The sequence below is a fragment of the Zosterops lateralis genome (assembly GCF_965231275.1).
Source record: "Zosterops lateralis genome assembly, chromosome: 3".
Lineage (NCBI taxonomy): Eukaryota > Metazoa > Chordata > Aves > Passeriformes > Zosteropidae > Zosterops > Zosterops lateralis.
This window is the reverse complement of record NC_139764.1, coordinates 27843723-27866158: the sequence shown is the minus strand read 5'-3', so window position 1 is coordinate 27866158 and position 22436 is coordinate 27843723.

Here is a 22436-nt window from a genome sequence, read left to right as displayed (position 1 = left end):
CTATCCACAACAGCTGTCTGAGACCAAGGAGCCCATGAATCAGGGTCAGCTCACTGTGACCTAAGCAAGAATTGTTAACTGTATGATACCTTTGCTACTCCTCATTCTTGAATGAAAAAGAATTACAGGGATTCGGAGGCAGAAAATAGTTAAAGTAAAAAGCCTGATGGATTTATCCCACACCACAACATCTGTTTTTCCTCTTCCTTTGAAAAGCCTGCTGCAGGCAAAGCAGCACAGGTTGGGTTTAATTGCTCCTGCTGTCTGCCATAAAATATATTATGCCATTTCTCCAACTGAATAATGGAAGCAGAAGCATGATTGATAAAGAGATAAGCCAGGTTAATTGGCTTTATTTCAATAAACATCAATTAATTAAATTAAACACCAGAGGGAGGGCATCTGCTCACTCTAGTTCAGCCTGGAGATCTTCCTCTCCTCTCTCTGCTGATCATGAAAAGCCACAGGGCTCCCTGGAATAACTTCAGGAAGGGCAACCTCATAACGAAATTATTTCAAAATTGTCACATGATCTGTATTCTTAACCTTTTTGCAACTCAGTCAGCTAAAAGAAGAATTCAACACAGCTAGCCCTTCATGATTCCTCAGCTCTCTCAGTAGGAATCAAAAAATTAAAATCCCCTGGAAAGGAAACTGTAATCAATCTGTCTCCTGTAATTTGGCTTTCAGGGTTTTTGTTAATTTTCTTCTTAATTATGGTTTACAGTCATGGAATACATTTATTGTTAAGGTTCACTACATCCTCTAACTGCTGAAGCAAAACAAGATTGGTCATTTTTGATGAAAGATTATTTTTTATCATAACATGTCAGTCAAAACAAAACTTTACTGCTTTTTGTTGTATGAACTTAAGCTTTCTCAGAAGAAAATGAAATTTCCTACCTTCTTTCTTATTTGTTTCTATAGGCGTTTGTGTTGCTGTAAGAAATGTAAAAGGAATGAGATATTAAAATGGCTGGAAGTGTCACTGATTAATTTTTTGTAGTAGTATGAAGATTCTCCCATGTCACAGAAGACACACAGACACACATATATGGTTGTATCCACCTCTGTAAATCCTACATAAAATCAAACTGTCACAGATTTAAGATCACAGAAAATACAGGACCCAGTCAAGAAGTCTTCTACTTCACCAAATTAGGATGAAAAAACAAATATGATCCCAGAAGATGCTGACCGATTCTGTTCCTAATTCAACATTTACAACCTCTCCTTCAAGATCCTGACTTTTATATGACTCTTATTTCCTTCTAGATCTTCTTCAGACAATCCACATCTCCCCTAAAACATTATGGATAAAGGTGAACACAGTGTAGTCTGGACTAGAACTAAGGGCATTGGGACAATTACTTTGAACATTTTGTACATGACATTTATGACTATACATCCTCATATTGAATATGCTACTTTCACCTCAGTAAACCATGCCGGATTACTTTCAGTTTGCCATTCCCTTTGCCTCAATGCCACTTATTCCTCAGTCCACTTCTGTGTAGCTGGGAATTCTTACTGAAGCATATTACCTCTTTCTTGTCCATATTAAGCAGTACCCTATTTATTTTAACTCATTAATGCAAATTATCACAATTTTTTCTTAGCTTTAAATTCATCTTTTAGTGTGCCTCCACCATGTCTCCTCTCTAGACAGAAGTTAAATATGAGTAACGGGGTTGTCTTTTTCATTGTCCTATCAATTCATGGAAACACTGGATAATATCAGACATAAAAAACCACAGGGAATACCACTTGATAGTATTTTTTCAGTTTACTTGTGACCCATAATTATTACTCCCACTTGTGCAGCTATTTTCTCTAAACTTGTTTATGTGACTGTTGTTGAAGACAGTGTCAATAACCTGCAGATATACAGTATCTACTTCTCTGTAAAAGCCCTGCTATCTGTCACTCAATGTAGTTTTATATGACTTCCTCATGATAAAGTCTTGCTGGATATTTCTCAACCCTTAAAGGTTTGCCAATAGATTGATGTTCCAGTATTTCTCCAGGCAATAAAACTTAAAACATCCCAGCCACTCTTTCCCAATCTATTTAAACAAGGATCTATCTTTGCCCATTTCCAATCTTTTGGAACTTCAATCACTCTCCACAAACTTTCCCAAGGGTTTGCTTGGAGGCTGCTGCATGTACAATTCCACTGTATGTAAACTTCCCTTACGCTCCAAAGCTTCTTTCAGTAATAATTTGTCCTAAGAAGAGGAGCTTTCCACATGGAAAGTGGCTTCATGCAATGCAGTCTGATTCACAGTTCTGTGTAAATCACTAAGGTATTTCCATCAGCTTCTATGACTTCTGCTCAGGCCTTACATGTGTCTCAATCCTTTACTTCATATACTATACAGAATCCCTTTAACAAAACATACAAAACCAGAGAAAATAACAACCTATGATCTCTACTCACATGCATTCACTCTTCTAGGCACAAATTATTAGCATAAATATTCAGTCAAAACCATGTTAACTGTTCTTTGGCCAGCTGTGGTGTAATGTTTGCTATTATGTGCCCAAAACAATTTTCCAGTCATTTAACTCCCAATACTGCTCACAGTTGTAGTAATATGAGATCTCTGGGACCCTCCTGTATAGTCTTGATTCCACACTCAAAAAATACTTCTTGAGCACATGCACACATAGCAGCATTGCTCTTTTTTTAATGTTGCCCAGCTCAAATTTTAGTATGCTTTCAGTGTTTTCACTGTAGAGTACCTGTGTCTAGATGTAAAATTTAGTGTTGTGTAGGTTAGAGCCTGCCATTCTTCCCACATACATTTAGTTGATATTATGAGGTCTGTGTTTCACTATGGTCTGCAAAGTTCTCAAAGTACCTCCAGATCAGGTATCAGTGTTTCACATAACATATCTCCTCTCTTGTCAGGACACTGAACCTGGCTTGTTCTTACAGCAGATCCCTTGACATTGCTCTAGGCCTTAGGAGCAAGGTGGTGCTGAAAACAGTTTTTTAGGTCTGCCATCTGTGACCTGGCTGCATCACAAGTAGGAGTACTTGAATCTGGGCTAATGACTGACACAAATTCCATCTTCAACCTAGACTTCAGCTATGCCTGAGAGTGATCAGCTGCCAATCATCTAGGTTTTCTTGGTTCAGGTCTCACCAAGCACAGAGTGCAGTCCACAGCCAGAGAGAGCAGAGAACAAAGAGTGCATTTACTCATAACATTTTATTTTGTGTCAGTTCAGCAACAGTTAATCTTGTCGAGAAAGAAAAAGTACAACAGCCACCTGGTTTATCATTGATCTCCTAAGTTTTCATGAGATTCAAGTGTTTTGAAATCCTGACTGAAATTCACTCTATAGATGATAGAGTTGGGGAAAATATATTGAAGGAATTTTCCCAATCCCTAAGAAAGGCTGTCACAAGACCTAAACAGTATTTTTGACTCACAAATATATCACAGGCTTTTCCATTTGTCATTGGAGCTTCACCTCTAGGCTGACCCAGCATAAGAGAAGCAGAAAGCAGATGAGCATGCAAAACAGAAAAACCACAGTGGATTTAATATATCTGTTTCTCTCTGTCTCATTGTTGCAGACAGTTTCTGGCCTCACAGAGGGACAAATAAGCACAGTTACACATACATTATTAAATGTAATTGTATTGTTAGTTATCAGTATAATTAAATACCTAGGAAAAACTGTAGAAATTCAAGGCACGGTATGAGCAGCACTGACATTAGCCTTTAATAATCATCTTTTCCCTTCACACTGTAGTAATGGCCATTTTAATTAGTAATGAAATTATTAAATATGAAAAACATGAGTTGTGCCATGATACTACACATGGGCATCTTTCAAGGACTAGCTGGCTGCACACCTTGAAGGATGTGTTCAGGGAGCTTTATTACCACTGCTGGTTGCAGCCTCTGGGCACTGCAGGGTTTTCTGCAGCCAGGAGGACTAAATTAAGTGACTGCTGTTTTGGTAAATTGAATGATCTAAAACAAACACAGCCGGATTGTGCTGCAATCTTGGGAAATGCTATGACCTTGACAGCCCTTCTCCCAGCTAAGCTGTGTTCCTCTGTTCTGTGGTGATCAAAATCTCTCTTAATCCTGAAAATCACATATCTCAAAGCACAGCTGATCCTCTTGGCAGTCCCTTTAAAAGTACAAGCAGCTGAGGGTGGCTTCAGTGTTCCAAGGGGTATCTCCAATTTAGGATATGCCAGGTGGATGTCCTTCATGTACACCAGCGTGTACTTTATGCTATACTGGACAGGTAAAGCTCTAGGATGCTTTTCTCACTCCTCCCACCCAAATTTATAGTCTTCTGATCTGTCCCTTTCCAAAGGCTGCAAGTCAAGATCCTTTCCATCATAATATTTCTTTTCTGAAGGACTAGAGTCACTTTGCAAGTCCTAATTCTTCCCAAGACTATAGACACTGATCTCTAACAGAGGTTGTTCTCAGAGGATTGGTGTAATACCAGTGTGTGTACTAGCATGACTGCTGTCTGATTTCCTGATATTTAGGAGGTATTATAGTCCCATTTGAGACTATGAAAGTATTCATTTGTTAGCACAACAGACAAAGATTCGACCTAGGATCAAAGGAAAAACTTCTACTTTTAAGAAATGAACAGCTGGATCCCAGACTTGTTACATGCAGAGTTTGAAACGTCACTAAATGCCTGCTGTCAGGAACATGAATCGTTCCACACAACTCTCTGACATGCTTCACAGAATAGCTGAGGTTGGAAGGGATTTCTGGAGCTTATCTTGTCTGGCCCCCCTGCTCAAGCAGGATCACCTGCATTAGATGTAGGATCACCTACATTACCTAGCATCACCTCCAGGTGACCAGTTACCCATGGGTGACCCAAAGTCTCTCCCCTGTCATAAGGATGACCCCAATTTTCTACTAGCATGATGGGAAACAAACTTTGGCATCAGAAACTTGTTATGTAAAATCCACCCTTTTCTGAGAGCTGTTTTCCCCCTCATTAGCAATCCTGATCTACTAATTGTGACCATTGGAACAGAAATTCTCAGTGCACAGAGAGTTTAGAGGTCCTAGTAGTGTTTCTGTGTATTGCACTCTCATGGAAATGCAACAAACACCACTGCCTAATGCCTACTGAAAATCAACACTAAAAACTCTTTCCCCTCATTACAGACACAAATGACAGGCTTTCAGAATGATTAGCTGGAAATGGCTTTCTCCATCAGATACAAGCCCAGAGGAAGGAGTGTGCCAGAAAAAGAAGATGCTTATATGGGCTTCTTTGTAATGCAAATGTAGGAACATGCTTTTTATCTTCAGACAAGTGCAAGTGCTTCACAAAGATTTTATTTAAAGCTTGTGTTCTCATGCATTACAAAAGTGAAGCAAAGAGACATGCCAGCATTAATGAACTTCTAGGGGCTGTATTATTAGTTCCGAAGAATAAAGAGAGAAAGAAAGAAAGAGCACACAATTTAATGTCAGACTTATTAACAAAGAGACAAATGTTATTCATGCGAGGAATATGGTAGAATTGAGTCACATCTCTGTTTACTCCGGGGACTTCATATAAACACAAAACCAGTTCTGTCTCTATCAACATTTAAATCACTCTAGTGAATCCCTAAGATCTGGGGGTTTTGGCTGTTTTCCTCACATTTCCATATCACAAAGCTCTGATAGCTGTGGTGACAGGAAGATGCAGTTCAAGTGAATGCATCTGCCTACAAGGCACTCGCTCTGTTGTGTGCTTGCCTGGCATTTAACAGTGATGTTGTAAATACATAATGTCATGACTTCCTTTCATTCACTTTCAGTTCTGCTCAGAAACACATGCAGAGAAGGCTCTGCAGAATGGGCAGAGCTTCACAGGCAAGCCAGGAAAGATGATAATAAGCAAAAACACAAAACAAAATAAAACCCAAAAAAACCCCAACAACAACAACAACAAGAAGAACAAGACAAAACAAACCCTAGAAAAATAGAGAATTCCACTAATATAATCTTTATTCCCTTACATTATAAGCTACATCTCCAGGAAGACACCAAATGCCACATTCCCAATATTGGTGGTTTTTCTGCACTTCTCCACCTCTGCTGTCACAGGCACCCCATTTCTTTCTAGACAGTAGTTTCCAAATAGATGGGAGAGGGGGGGCTGACACACATCTAGATGAGGAGGTGGAGTAACACCATTTCCCAGCTAACCTATGAAACCCAAGTTGGTCAAGTCACTGATACATGTTGCCTTGGCAAATACAAGGCCCCCAGAAGTTTAGCTGGTCCAGCACTGGACTCAGAGGAAGGATCAATTAACTTCCCTTTTCCATCTTATTTTCTGCAAGGCAGAAACTGCCTGAAATTCAAGCTGCAATTGATTGACTACTGAGGGAGAGAGTAGGAACACTTACGATCCTGTATCTACATATTTTGAAGATCATGTAATCCACAGCACCTTTGTAATTAGCTGGTTTGTGTATTATTTCAGGTCTCACTTTCCAAAATCAGCCAGCAAGGTACAAGATCTTTCCCCAATGCCCAGCATCAAAGGTTGTGGCACAGCAGAAAGCTCACTAGACCTCATGGCTGTTTGGCCATCCTTGTGAAGAAAAAGATAGGAACAGCTCATTAAAGATATTGACATGGGAACCTACACTGCAGTATATAAAATCAGTTTTCAAATAATGCTACATCTTGTTGAGGGAACCACTTTAGCCTAAATTAAGGCACCTCTTTGAAAAACTTTGATTCATACATACTGCTATTATGTATGTATGATATATATGCATATATATATATATGTATATATTCTTAAAAAAAAAACCAAAAAAACAGGGAGGGAGGGAGGGAGGGAGGGAGGGAGGGAGGAAGGAAGGAAGGAAGGAAGGAAGGAAGGAAGGAAGGAAGGAAGGAAGGAAGGAAGGAAGGAAGGAAGGAAGGAAGGAAGGAAGGAAGGAAGGAAGGAAGGAAGGAAGGAAGGAAGGAAGGAAGGAAGGAGAGAGAAAGGCCATTTTATTGTAGGAAGAACCGTTGAAAAGATTTCCACAGCCAGAGAACATACTGTTTAGAGGTTTTCAAGGGTACTCATAATGTTGTATATTTCTTAGGAAAAAAAAATACAATTTTACTTAAAGAAGGGGATGAACCCCTAGAAGCTAAGAATTTAGAAGTTTTCCTGAGAAAGCTTTTCCTTTAACAGAGTTTATATTCATATTTAGATCCACCTTCCCAAACATATACACATTGAGGTAAAGTTTCCAGTTCAGCTGACCGACAGACATGTCCACCTTCAACATCTCCCCTTGTACGCTCAAAACCTGAACATAATTCTGGTTATGATACTGTGACTGGTCATAACTCTAGATATTACTCTTAGATGAGAAGAAAGAGACAATGGCATTTCCCTTCCACCACGGACACTGCACATGAAACTTTGCTTCTCTCTGAAAGCTCACGGCTCATGCAGCTCTTACAATGTTTGTCCTTATTCCACCCAGGAGAGAGTCAATTTTTCACTGTAAACCATTCCAAGACAGGGCCTGGAGTTGTGTGAGCATGGCTAGGAAGTTATTCTAGACTATGTGCATCACGGTCAGGGATGGACAAGGGATTCTCTGGTTTCCAAGAAAAAGAGTGCAGCTTAAAGTCCAAAAAAAGCATGGTGGGAGCAGGAAAGCTGTCTGCATTTGTTCATTGTCATCCATGGCCTCTGGTGAGCATTTTCACATGTGAGTCATTCTCTCTTTTGTATACTTTTGCCATTAATATTGTTGCTGTTACTTTTTGCTTTGTTATGTCATTACTGTCTAAGAAAAATAAATTGTTCTTATCTCAACCTGTGATCTGTCTTTTGTGCCTTGTATCAGTGGTCTTTTAATGGAAGCACTAAATTGAGGATACCATTCCTAAACCACGAAAATGTGCAATCCACAACAGATGGAGCACTCAGACAATCTTGCTGGTCTTCAGCAGCTGATAAAGTTCACAAAGAGATGGGAGTTTCAGTGCTTATACCCCTGACTACTATGTTCCCAAATCTGCCTATCCTTTACACTTGCTCTCAGCTTTCAGCAGTGGCAGGACAGAGAACCTTCCATGCCTGGCTGTGCCTGCACATTTCACAACTTGTTAATGGTGGTACTTCATCTTGCCTTCAGAATTTGCCAACTCCTGTCTGGGACAAGTGAAGCAACTTCTCCCTTAACAGTCTACTCCAAATAGAAAACTTTTGGTTTTTTCTTCAACATATTGTCCCACCTTGGAAGCTGTGTGTTTTAGAAGCAAGGGTAGGCATATTGCACCTATTGAATGGCTGTGAAATGACAGATAAGAGGTAGAAATAAAAAGCAGAGATTGCATAGTAAAGAAGAAAACAGTTTGTTAAAAGGCTGGGGAACTCACAGGAAGCATTCCTCACCTTCCAACCCATAAAAAGACATTAACTACAAAGGAAAAAAGCAGGATTTAGAACTCTTGCTGAACTCATCTCCTGAATAATTCATGAAAGCCGGATTTGGGTCTGTTTGAACATCTTCATTAATCACCAAGGATTATTTAGTTATTGCTCATTGGAACACAACTAAAAACAGTCCACTCGAACTTTAAAATGTAAAGATTTTCAGCAGAAATAAAGTATCTGCAGCAACACATGGCTTCCAAGTAATTGGAGTAACCTTTGCCCTCCCTCAGACTCTATCCAAAGGTCAGAACAAATCCTACTTGTCTTGCAAAAAACAAGAATATTAACTATCTAGGCTGATGTTGACTGAAGCTCACTTCCCACAGCAGGAAGTGCCCTCCAGGAGAGTGGAGTTAAATGGCCCTGGAGCAACAGAGTGAACAGAGATAAAGAACTTACTGGAACATCTGGCTGGAAGTGAAGCATGTTCTGTCCTACCCCTTCATCAACTTGGACAATTTATCCTGTCCATTCACCAATTCCTGCTTATTTCAACACATGCTTTTCAACAACACAAGACAAAATATTTTTCCCTAAATAAAGGTTCTTATTTCCTTCTTTGCTTTGTCTAATATTTATGAATGCTTATTTTGAACTTACCTAATACCCATTGCTCTTACCTGGCTCCTGTAAAGTCATGCCTGTGACGTATCAGGTCATTAATACATCTAGACTTTGGTACAAGGGGTTCTTCTACCAAGGCTGCTTGGCAAAGTGCCAAGATATCAGAAACAACCTCTTGATACCTTGCAACCACCCTTTATGGGGTAGAAGCCTGGGGATCACATCCAAGCAATTGCTGTCCCCAGTTCCCTGTTGTGGGAGATGCTGGCATCACTGTCACAATAGAAAGTTGTTCTGAGGCCTTCCTTGTCTCTTCTCCTGTTCTGCATTCTGACTTCCATATATTATATGTGAGCGGTCAGTATATAGAAGTGGGGAGGCTTCACAGTGAACTCTGCAGTCTCATTTTCTCAGGGTGATTGACCCCTGGAGACATAGTGAAGCTAGAAGTGTTCAAAAAGCTCCACTGGGGTTTGGGGAATGGATATTATATTTCATGCCTAGATCTCAAATGACCAGCTATGACAATGCACTCTAATATGAAAACAATCACCTCAAATCTTCTGCCAAATCACCCAAGACAGCTCCAAGAAAGTTTATAGAAACAGAGAAAAAAATGTTGAGAAATGACAACGTAGAAGTGCCTGTGGGATTTAAGGCAAGAATAGGCATTAGCTGATGGCATGCAGGCTAAGTACTCAGAGCAGGATTTCAGAACCCAGCAGTCAGCAGGAGCCCTGGAGCCCTTCCAATTATGTCCTTTCTAAGATAATAGACTTCAAGGATAGCACCTCAGTGCAGTGTGTACCTTCTGCCCCACAAATGCAAAGAACTATCTGTAAAACTTTAATGTTTGATCTTACTTAGGCTTAGATCCTTAAAAATGTGTAACTTAAACCAGGGGCCTAAATACCATTTTTAAATCTCACTTCTGAAATTCCCATTATGTTACCATGGAAGAGAACACTGTTAATGTTGCAAACTAAAACTCTTGGGGAAAAAATGCAAATTGTATGTATATCTTCATTGCCTAAATCAAGTTCCTGATCAGGATGGCGTGGGAGGGAGGAAGAGATAGGAGATAGGTGTAAAAGAAATCTATGAGTGATACTCACTTGTTCATCATTTGCTCAGGGGTCCAGTACGTTTCCTTCTCTTTAACCATATACTTCTACATGCCTTAAAACCTCCCTGGAGAGATTCAAATTTTCTTGTCTATGAAGACGTAATGTGCAATTAAGCAAGCAGTGAGAGTTTTGATTTTACTCTGTTATTTCTTTTCCATGCATTGAAACTGTGAACAATAATTAATTTCAGTTAAGTTGAGAGGCAAATAGCAAGATTCTGCAATCTGTGTGGAATTGAATCTCCGGTATTTGTCCAGAGAACTGGGAATTGCTTTATTGTCTCTGTCAAGAACAATTCCTCAACTACATATCTCCCCAAAAGGCTTACAACTGAGAATCAAATGTATTCTCCAAGGAACATTTGCTCTTATGGTACTCTTCCCTATGTTTTTGTACAAACTCAACACTAGTAACTTGGATTTCACAGCTAAAATCCCCTGAAATGCTGTCATGTCTAAGCATCATCTCCTGACAATTCCCTCCTGAAGCGTATAGTGCACTATTTGTTGGGCTTCTACTGCACAACATAATCAAAACAGCTGGATCTGCCATACGCAAACCTAAAGCTTGTATATCTGTATCCATAGATAGATAGATAGATAGATAGATAGATCTGAAGCATGGCATTGGGGTGTTTTTAGGAATGCGGTGAGATGATAATATATAACTACCTAAAAAGTGAACACACTCAAATATCTTTATCTGCCCTTCCTAGAGCCAGATATGAATACTTTCTCCCCATCAAAAGCACAGTTTCTTTCCATTCCCGTCTCCATTGCTACACCTCACCTAGCACAAGGGAGAAAGAATGCCACAATGCAGTTCATGTACAGGTCTATAGGAGCAGGGACAATAGTACTGCTCCTGTCCTCTACCTTCACTGTGCTTCATTTCTGGTGATGAAAGAACAACCTTTTGATTGTCCCCATGTGGGAATAATGAGGAAAACCTTTACGGTTCAGTAAGCTTTTGGCCATTCCTTTCAGCCAGGACTGTCCATTCAAGTGCCACAAAGGCACCAATGGAGCACATACACAAAACAGACCAAACTGTATCATCAACTGAGAGAATTTCAATACTTTTCTGACCTAAAATGAGTTTAAAACTTGACCTGGAGGCAAAACCCACACATATTCAGTTCTGAAGAGCTAGAGTGTTTCTGAAATCCCCCAGCTACACAACTTTGACCTCCTGTTTCATGAGCTTCTTTGTCACTGTAACAATACACCAAGGTTTATGTAGGAACATAAAAACTTCCAGTGCAGAACTAAATCGGCCTCTTCCACCTGACCTCCTCTTCCAGCAGATTCTTCAGACCAATGGCAGAGGCTCTGCAGAGTGTCTATAGTAGAACTAATGTTGACTGGCCAAAGAAAATTAGTATCTTTTAACTCTTCTATTGCATTCAGAAGGAGTCAAACTCATTTTGCTGACAAAAAAGCCAGCAGAAAAAAAATAAAAAAAAAAAAACAACAAAAAAAACCAAAAAACCAAAACCAAAACAAAACAAAACAAAACAAAACAAAACAAAACAAAACAAAAAAAAAAAAAAAAAAAAAAAAAAAAAACAAAAAAAAAACCACACTCAAGTATTACCAATGCCAAGCTCATCATGTTACTAGAACTCAGACTAATTACAAGTTTCAGATCCCATAAAACTGCAGAAAGCTGTGTTGCTCAAAGGGAGCAGTGCAGACCCTTGAGGGCTGCTTTTTTAAGGGAGCAAATTGGCCTTTGAGATAGATATTATGCCATCAGTGACGATGAAGGGCAGGATCCCATCAGCTGATTCCAGTTTTCTAGACCATTATTTATTTACACAGATAATTAATTCCTCTGAAGTGCAAACATTTATCAACAATTCCATTATCTAACTTTTCCTTCTAAATTCTTGGTAAGACTAGGCACACTGACAGCTTCAGTAACTACCGTCTAATTAAAGTAATTGTTGGACTGCATTTCTTATTCTGTTTCATGTATAATTATACTCCATGGGAAATCTTGTGGGATTTGAAACAGACTTTTAATCTATTCCACATGAATCTAAAACAACTCCCAAGAAAATAATTTAATAGTCATGTTTAACAGTGTGCCACTTCATTTGCACCAGAGATTTCACAGTCTCAGTGCTACTCATAGACCTTTTCAGTCACACAGGGACAACAAAAAGGTTCTTTCAATAGGGAAAAGTTTCCTAAAATTTTAGTACATTAATTGGTTGGTTTTAAAGGGAAGACTTTGTTGATTTGTTTGGACAAACCCTCCTAAAGAGACTGACAGCTGCTTATCCTGAAGTTTTATGGATAGTTGCACTTTTTTTTACTTTGTTCCTTAAATTTACCATGACCCATTCATACTCTCTTGAATTCTCCTTCCTTACTACCTGGCATGAAAGCGCTACCAATTTTGATTCATTGGTAGCATGTACTTTCACCACTACTCTGTTTATAACATTGGTTATGTTCAAAATGTCTTATTCTGGCATCAATATTGTTACATTTTTTCACTGTAAATGGTTCTACTAAGGAGGATACAGGGAAAATGAAAAAGTCCTGCCACTTCTGTGGTACTTTCATGCTCAGAATGATGTAACTAGGGTTGTGATAGGACAGGTGCATTGGAAATGGACATTTATGAGGTTACCTGTGACTACATTTAAATTTAGCAGCTGGTGTGCACATATCAGGACACTAGAGCATCAGCCAATGGTCTACTTGAGCACAACAGTCCCCTTAAAACACATCAACAATTTAATTTTTGTGGAAAAGAACACATGCAAGCAAATGATGAGAACTTGATCTCAATGAAGCATGGAATCAGGTGTTTCAAGGATCACCACCCTAGAATGGAAAAGCAATCCTGTGTCTCTTAAACGTGTCACACAGAGAGGATACAACTCCTTATCAATCTTTGTGAAACATGAACTGTTCTTTCACATTTTGAACTGAAAATTGCTCAAGTTATCAGGTTCCTAATTCCAGAACATTAAAAAAAAAAAATGTTTTTCTTTGGGTAGTTTTGAAAATCTGGTTACAGATGTCCAGCTTTGCTTTGGAGATGTAAGCAAGCAGAAGCTGTCTAATCCTACAGGTGTTTCATATACAATACACAAACACTTCAGAATAGAAAGCATTCAGGGATTTTTGTTTCCTCTCCCAAGGAACAGAAACAGTCCCTGTAGTTATGCTTCTGAATAACAAACCCTGCAATCTAGATTGAAACACTATAGCTTGATTACTTGAAGATTTTCATATTGGTTAAAATTACCAGATAAGTGGATCTACAGTGTTCTCCTTTCATGCTTTATCACACTCTCTTTCTGTGATTACAGTTTATTAAATTAGGAGTGGTCATTAGAAATAGAAGTTGCCAACCTATTTATCAGGTTAATTAACTCAGCCTTTTTCTGCCGCCTTATTGATTTGGCAGTCTGAAGCCATTGGACAACAGTTTCATAGAGGCATTTATTGCAGTTATAGGATATAATACAGGTATTGAGGTTTGCTCTCACTCCAGCTAGCCAGCACTTATATAAACTGCAATTATCCCACACAGGTAGATCTCGACCTGCACTCAGACTTTATCCTGACTCACTACATAGGGAGGAATTCCACCCACCAAAAACACTCAGTGGTTTGTCAGATTTTAGCTGATAGGGCTTGCAGCTGGCCAAGGAACTATTTCTTATCTCTGAGCAGACAGCCTGAGCAGGACCATGTAACATGGAGATGGATTTGGGACACTGCAGTCAGAGCACACAGCAGACAGATTCATCCTACAGACCTGGGTTACCTTTTGGCATATCTACCATCTCACCAGAATAAACAGCTAACAAAACTAAATTGCACAACATAGGTTAAATACAGGCTTTTTGAATATCTCCTTATGTACTGACTATAAAGCCCTCCATGTTAATTCTGTGAGGCTTTTTTAACCTTTTGCAACCAAAGTAACACTTTTTCAAAGCTATTGGGGGGAAAAAAAATGACATTTATCAGCATGATTACAGCTTGATGAAGAACTAATTGCATTTTTCACTAGTATCCATATATTGCATAAAAATATTTGCAGATGATTCCCCTTCATTTTTGTAAAAACTTAATATACAGACCAACTGGTAAGCTAGAGAAATGTCTGTGAATGAGGTCTTGTTCTAATGGACCACTTGCAGTTATACCACTTGTTAAAAAAATGGACATTTTGAAAGAAAATTAATGTTTTACGGGGAACAAAACATTTTAAAATAACAGCAGAACCAATTCTGTGAATTTTTTGAAAGAGTCAGGCACACGAAAATCTTTCAAAATCATTCTGGTTTGGAAACACTCTTCATAGAACAGTGCATTTCTATGGGGTTATCTTACTTTTCTTTCATCATTTTTTTTTTTTTCTGTCACCACAGAGTATAACTTCTTTACTTTAGATGGGTAAGGGGCATTTAGTGTGGGCCAGTGGCATCCTGGAGCTGGGAGAGTTGTGGGGTATCCCCAGGATGGCAAGGGAAGAGCAGAGCAGTTTGGGGGCATCCCCATGGGGCAGCCCCAGGACCAAGGAGTGGGCACTCCTGTGGCAGTTCCCCCGAGGCCTTGGCAATTTTATCTCATTAACTTCCTGCAAGAGAGGATAACTCTGGCTGTCCCTCACTGCTGAAGCCAATAGGATTCTTTACACTGATTACAGAAGCAGCCAGATCAAGACTATATCCCCCACTGTAGGCAAGTTAGTGCTAAACTAAACACCTAAATAGAATTACTATGATGGGATATAATGAATATTCTATTATTATACCTGATTAATTTTGAACAGATTGACTACTGAAGTAGCAGGCTTTCATTAGAGTGAATTTGATCTTACTGCCTGTTGATTCTCATCTATAGCAAAGAAGATACACTGGTCACTAAATACTCCCTGTTTAAAGAGGAATCCTAGAAAATCCCAAATCTCCTTCACGCTTGACTCCCTACTTACTCCCTACTCCCTCTCTGTTCAATATATATCTTTATATTAATTTGACAGAAAAAGCAAGGTCCATACAGCTAGTCAGTAGAAAACTAATGGGCCCAAATCAGAATTAATAAATAAATATGAAATAACAAACAGCAGGTGTTCACGGTCTTGTGGTACAAGTGGTGGCTGATAGATCATTCTTGTACTGCACAATCAGAGCTTTTTTTTTTTTTTTTCCAAGAAAGCTTGTCTCCTTTTCAGTGCTTAATTTCTTCATTTCCCATCACACTTTTAGGCTTGCTACAGATGTTAACATGAACCTTAGAACCTCTTCCAATATAAAAATCAGAAGGGAATGAAATTTTACCATAAAGACGATCCATAAAGTATTTTTTTCATCATAGAGTAGACCAGTAGAAAACCATAAAGGCCAAAAATCACCATTCTGTTGAAAAAGGTGTGAACATGTAGTCCATTAGATGTGTTACTTACTTTACCAAATTTGCAGTCAAATGCTATGTTGAAAATTGAAATGGCGAGCTGTTATTTTTTCCTGGTGGCAAATCCTAGTCCTTAGGGATTATTATATTGCATTTCAGAAAGCTGGTGCTAGATGACAAAAAGAAGCTGGTAATATGGGATTTCTAAAGGATCTTTAGAGCTAACCTTGTTGAACATCCCTCTGGTGATAAGTGTGTTGTAAACAGAGAAGAGGAGCATTTGGGTAGATGAAAATTTTTTTCAGAATAGCATTATACCTTGCTAGAAAAGGTTTATTTCTTTCAACATCAAACAGCAGTTTCACTCAAGAAAACTTTACTTTGATTAAAATAAATGTCAAGCTCTCCAGTGAAAAAGCAGACTGTAGAGAGGATGTATATGGAATAACACAAGGGCTGCCTTGTTGACCTTCTGTCCTCCTGGTAGTCAGAACTCCTGTTGTCCTATCGTCCTAATGAAAGCACTGTAGAGGAAGGGGTGATCTATGCCACTTACCTGGAAATTGATAAGACACAAATTCATAAGATCTGTGGCATTAGATGACTCTCACTGATTCAGAAATTATGTCAGTCTTCATCAGACACTATTACAAAATGCCACAGAAGATGAAGGAGACTCAAAAGGCAGCAGAAGCTGATGTCAGTCAAGGGAAAACTGGACCCTAAAACAATGCAGAATATTTTTCTTCTCTGTCTACACTGATAAAAACAATTTGTGATACATCCAACTCCAGACAGAAGAGTAAATCACGCTCAACTTTCATAGCTCATAGGTATTGTCAAATATTGTCAAGCCCGTGAAATGATTTAAATATATTTATGTAATGCAGATAGGTCAGTACAAGTGCATGTATAGAATACACAGAATTTTAAGAAAATTTTAGTCTAAGAGAATGAAAATATTTTTAAAATATTTTAAAAAATGGGAATAGAGTCCCTAGGAGTTTCCATATCATAAAAAGGCTACAGTAAAAAAAAAAAAAATTAAATTTATGAACATATCATTCTGTCCTTTCTTTCTGACATGGCAGTGTAGTCAGATGGTATGATGCCAAGTGCCTAAAAACTGAAAGAGCAATTACAATATCTAACATCAATGGAAAAGCTGCCAGGTAATGTGTTGCAAAATTTCTGTAGAAACAATTTAATTTTTAAAGACTGACATTCTTCTTCCCAGAAGAATTTATAACACCCATTTACTATACTATATATTTGCTATAGACAAAACTGAAAGTAATCTTTTATTGTTTATACTAAATGTAATGAAAAAAAATATAATAATTAGGCTTTTGACATCATTCTAGTATGAATCCAGCTTACTTATTCATTGTGCAGACAAAATTGTGTTTAAAAATTACATTGGGTGACTACACTGTTGGAGGATTTTTAATCCACTTTTTGATGGCAAAGCCTACCATTGAATTGGGCAAGATGTTTAAAAATTATTACCAATTTGACTCCTAAGCTTTACTAATATAGATGTGAAATAATCAGAAGCGCATCCAGTACTTCAGGTTCTGGGATTATGCAGGACATCACAGTGATATATGAAAGAGTAACTCACAAGCCTTCAGAGTATGACAGCAAGACATGTCCAAACTGAAAGAGGAGGGTAGGTTTACATTTGATATTAGGAACAAATTCTTTTCTGTGGGGGTGGTTAAACACTGGGACAGGTTGCCCAGAGAAGTGATGTCCCATTAGACTTCAAGGCAAGGTTGGATGGGGCTCTCAGCAGCCTGGTCTAGTGGAAGGTGCCCCTGGCTGTGGAGGGGGGCTGGAAATGGATGGATGATCTTTAAGGTCCCTTCCTATCCAGGTTGTTCTATGATTTTATCAGTATCTAGATGTTACAGGGAGAGGAGAAAAACTAGTGCTTAAACATGCAGATATACTGCCCACAAGTCTACCAAAGGCCACCAAGGGAGCTTCTCAATGAAGCACCAGCATGCTCTCCTCTGCAGAAACACCAGATTTGCTCACATTTAAAAAAGTGTACATTTCTTTCATGGGAAGAAAGACTGCCACTTTTGAGAGGCAAACAATCAAACAGTGATTTCACAAGAACCTTCCTGAAATTAAGCCAGAGCAAATAAAGGAAGTTTCTGTCAAGATGAAACAAAAAAATCTAGTGTTAGTAACTACTAAATAAAAACCCAATAAATATAATAAGTCCTCCAAAGTCATGAAGCCCGAATGCCTCTTTAACCATGTTGCATATAAGCTTTATTTTGCATAGCAAATATATTTAATCTGAGTACTCAGGTAATGGTGTTTGGATTTGTGGTTTTGTTTTGAAATTTTCTTAATTATGACATTTATAATCTCCCTTCACACTGTTTTACCCCCCCGTGGAATGTGTAAATTGACTCTTAAACAGCTGCTGGCCATTTCCATGTTAGTGTTGTTATTCACAACTTTTCTTTTGCAACTTTATTGCAACTCCAAGCAGGACAGAGACCTGCAGCTATTCCCAAGGAGGGATGAAGACCATGCCCCATGCTTTGTCAAGATCTGTACAGACACCTCAGGGAAAAGAGATATGTGCTTCCTTTCTCTCCCCATCCTGGGAAAACTGTCTGCCTTTGCTTGGCAAGAGTGCATCCCCTTTAATCATGTTCCCTGAACCATCCCCTAGCCCCTAGACTCAAACTCTCCTTCTTGGGCTAGGCAGCCCATGACAGACTACCTGAAATTGTTTTTAACAACAGCACTTCCAGCTTCAGCTGAGATTCTGCATGAGAACTGTGGGGTATCAAGAAAGAAGATGTTTAAAAAAAAAAAAAAAAAAAAAAAAAAGAAAAGAAAAGAATAGAGCCTGTGTCTCACACTGTTGGGGTAGGAGATATTTTTGAGGTCCTTTGACCTTAGGACTGCAGAATTCAAAATTTTGGTCAGACTCCCTGTTGAGGGGCAGAAAGGCAATGACTATACAGTGACTACTGTACTGTATTAGTGGAAGGTGCTAATATAATATAAGAATTCCTTTGAAGTTGTCCAGAAGAAATTCAGGGTAACTGAGGTAATGTTTGTAGAATTTAAAAGGGAGTGTGTAGGTTTCTGAAGCAGTATCAACAAAGTAAGCTTTACCTATGAAACTCCATGGAGTGAACCTTGATAATATTCCCTGAGTTCTTCCCTTTAATTTTCCTTTTGTCTCTAAATTTTGTGGCTCGAGCTGTAAAATTCTTACAAAGAAAGAGGGTCTCAAAGTACTTCCAGCTGCACTTCTTTCCTGAAGAGAAAAGATATCTCAGGAGATAACTGCAACTGAATATCCACATCAAAGGAATTTGAGAAATTTCTGAACTTTAGTTGCTTATTCACATCATATCCTGGGCCTTTCATAGGATATATCTGTGAAATGGAAAGGAGACCAAAAGGAAACATTACTTTTCTATTATCTTTGCAATGCCTTTAAACAGGGAGACAAATCTAGTTCTTCAGTTGGGTGGGAGCTGCCATTTTGAGTCAGCTGAGACAATCTTTCAAAGTTAATGCTCATACTGCCACCCAAAAAGCCTATATTTTTTGTTTTACTTCAGATTGAATAAAAGTTAATCAGTACAAGACACATAATACAATAAACTGCTTTGCCACAGAGACAGAAAACAGAGTCTTAATTCCCAGATTTTTATTTTGTTCTTGAGAATTTACAAGTCTGTAAAATCTTTACAATTGGACTCTACTAGTTTCTCTGTTTTCCATAGTATGGAGCACTCCGCCAGAATCAATCTATATAACATTTAGCAATCCCTACTGAAAATCTGGTTGTGGTAATGACTTATATATAAGTTTGTTTGCTTCTGAGTTCTAATCCTTCCTGACACTCCTGGGATATATTTAATTTCCATGCTGGCTAGGAGTTCTCCTCCTGCCTCCATTTTAACAGGTATTTTTTCTCCTATTTTTTTACGCCTACAGTATTAAGGTACATTCCAAATATTAGAACTGTCATCATAAAATTTGAGGAACTGGAAGCACAGTGGTGTTGAACAGATAATAAACAATTATGGTGCAAATTAGTCAGTTGCAGAGCTATAATCTGCAGTCTCCAAGGGAGCTTTAGCAGTTGCAAACCTATATCTAAGCACATCTTTTACTCAGCAGCCAAGGTCATGTTTTTGGAGCTGTGATGGATGGTTTAGCTGTGTCTCTGCCAGCTACTCATTTCTTTCTGTGAGTCATAGGGGATGGTTGGAGAAGGCATCACTCACACTGTCAGTGGGCTCCAGGGGCTCTGGAAGAAAGGTCTCTCTGCTGCCCTGCCCCTGCACGCTGGCTCCATTCCACAGAAGTTCTCCCTGAGGGTGCATCACCTGCTCTCCACTCAAGCTCTCTGTAAATCAGATGTCATTTGCTGCAAAGTACACACAGCATATCAACACCAGCAAAACACCAAATGTTCTCCAGGTACAAATATTTACTGGCTGTGGGAATGATTTCCTGGATGGATATCAAGAATTTGTCAATTTTGCAAGATCTCATTTTGAGGAGTTTGAAGAAGACCAGTGAAGGAATAGAAGGTGCTGTAAGAAATGAAGAAGAGTAATCTGAATTAACAGTTTGCCATGAGAACAGATACTAAATTAAAACTGCAGCATGAGGACACAAAGCTGTTTGCATGACATTTTGGAGTGAGATTTACAAGTAAGTAAGTACTGTTGTTGAATTTCAATCATGTCTTGTCTTATGAGAAAAGGACTCTGAGTTGATTTTTACAGGAATCTGAAGTTTAAGGTCTTTACCCTCATGAGTTGTTGTACATAATAACATTTGGATCCAGATGGAAGAGTCATTCCTTGATCATTCCTATGTCATTTGCTTCTGAAAAATTCTGTTCAGCACCATCCCACTGTGAATGAGCTACACATACCCCCAACAATCACTGATGATATTTACTAAACACTATCAAAACTTAGTGTATGGAAGAAGGGAGTAGGACAAGGATTCTCAACATAGGAAAATATTACTATGAGTGCATATCAGATCTGAAGGGTCAAATTCTCCGGACGAGGCAATACATCTTCACTGGCAACCACAAAGCTATATCATGTTATTATGTCTAAAACCAGTGCAAGCAAACAAATTTAAACAAAAGAAAATCACTCTCCAACAGTTCCAGGAAACTGTTCATCTTTCTGACAGAAAGTTGTCCCCTTTCCTCCCATGTCTGAGCTCTCTCATCTGTGGCCACTTAATGGTCTGACACAACTTCCTCTGAGTTTGTGTTAGCTGGCCTAAAGATTTCCAGAGACACATCACAGACACTTGTACTTTCATATACATCTTTGATTTGCTTTTACTTTACAAGATAGATCTGCTGTCAAGTCAAAGTCCTTTCACTGCACAGCTCAAAGGTCATACTACAAAAATGAAAAAAAAGAAAGTGTGTTTTCACAGGACACAGAATTATTAATTTTAGAGTAGGTTATAAAAAACTAGACTATAAGATAATTCAGTCTTCTAATGAAGAATATGGAAACAAGAAAATTAAGAGAAAATAGGCAAAATAGCTAATTTACCACTTTTAATTTTCAAAAGAAAATTTTGAAATACAGAAAAAACCATTCAATAAAAATAACTCATCTCTCTTTCTAGCTCTCTCTCTCCCCTCCCTTAAAAAAGGGCAAGTCTGGAAGCTTAATGCCAGCTGTAACTGAATGTGATTAATTTAATCTCTTTATGTTAGCAAGAAAAGGAAGGGATAATTAGTTTACTATCCTCAGATACTCTGAATGACTCTAGTTTGTGATAAAATGTCAGAATGTATCAGAAATCTGATTTTTAGAGCTGTATGTTTCAGAATTTTCAGACCCACTAGAGGTTACTAGAATGGCCATTTTCTGAGGAAAAACTCAGAAAATTCTGAGTGCAAGAATGAATTTTGTTTACACAGAAATGAGCTTAAGACAGATGTGAAAATAAACACGGTGTATGTAACATGGTGAGTGGAACACAGAGATGCAATATGCTTTCACTCCATTTAGAGTGTACTGTAAATGTGTTATGAACATGAAGATAGACAAACAACAAGCACAAGAGAGGGTATCCTGGGCCTACTCTGTCCTTTCTGAGAATTAAAAAGATGTTAATTTAGTACTACCATGCTCTGGTTCAGGGGAAAAAAAAAAAAAATATTTCAAGGAAAAGCACCAAGATCACAGGTGGCTTAGAAATAAAAAGCATGCTATGTAAAAAAAAAAAAAAAAAAAAAAAAAAAAAAAAAAAAAAAAGTTTTGCCTTCTTATTACTCTTAGTTTAAGTACACATATACATTTATCCAGAAAAAATATTCATGTCCATTTTATAGGCATATAGAGAAGAAATTAACAATTTCCATCATTTAAAATAGATGATGGGTAAAATTGACGCATGAAGATTTCCTGTGCTAGCCATCTATCTTAAACTAATGGTAGAGAAGACATAATAGATAGGAAACCAACAGTCTGAAAATAGTGGAATGTCCTCCATCATTTTGATACTTCTAAGCTTAGAAAAGCACAGGATCAGATCAATGGACCTATTTCCCAAGTCAGTTCTGAAATACAGAACTAGATTTCTTAAAGGGACTGATTTTTATCTTCTAATTCTCTCTCATTTACATAAATCAACACTGCATGCTTGGGGCCTGTCAGAGAATGCCTGCTCCCTAGCATGGGGTGCACCAAGAAAGTAACCAAATGCACAAGTAAAGGCATCTGTTTTCTGGTGCAGGCTTGGCACCCCAACAAAATACATCATTTCTGATGCTCCATTCTGGAAATCAGTTGCAGAGTGTTTGTAGTTTTTCTTTACTTGGCCACTAGAAACAGAGGCCAGAGATCAAGAGCTTCTACAG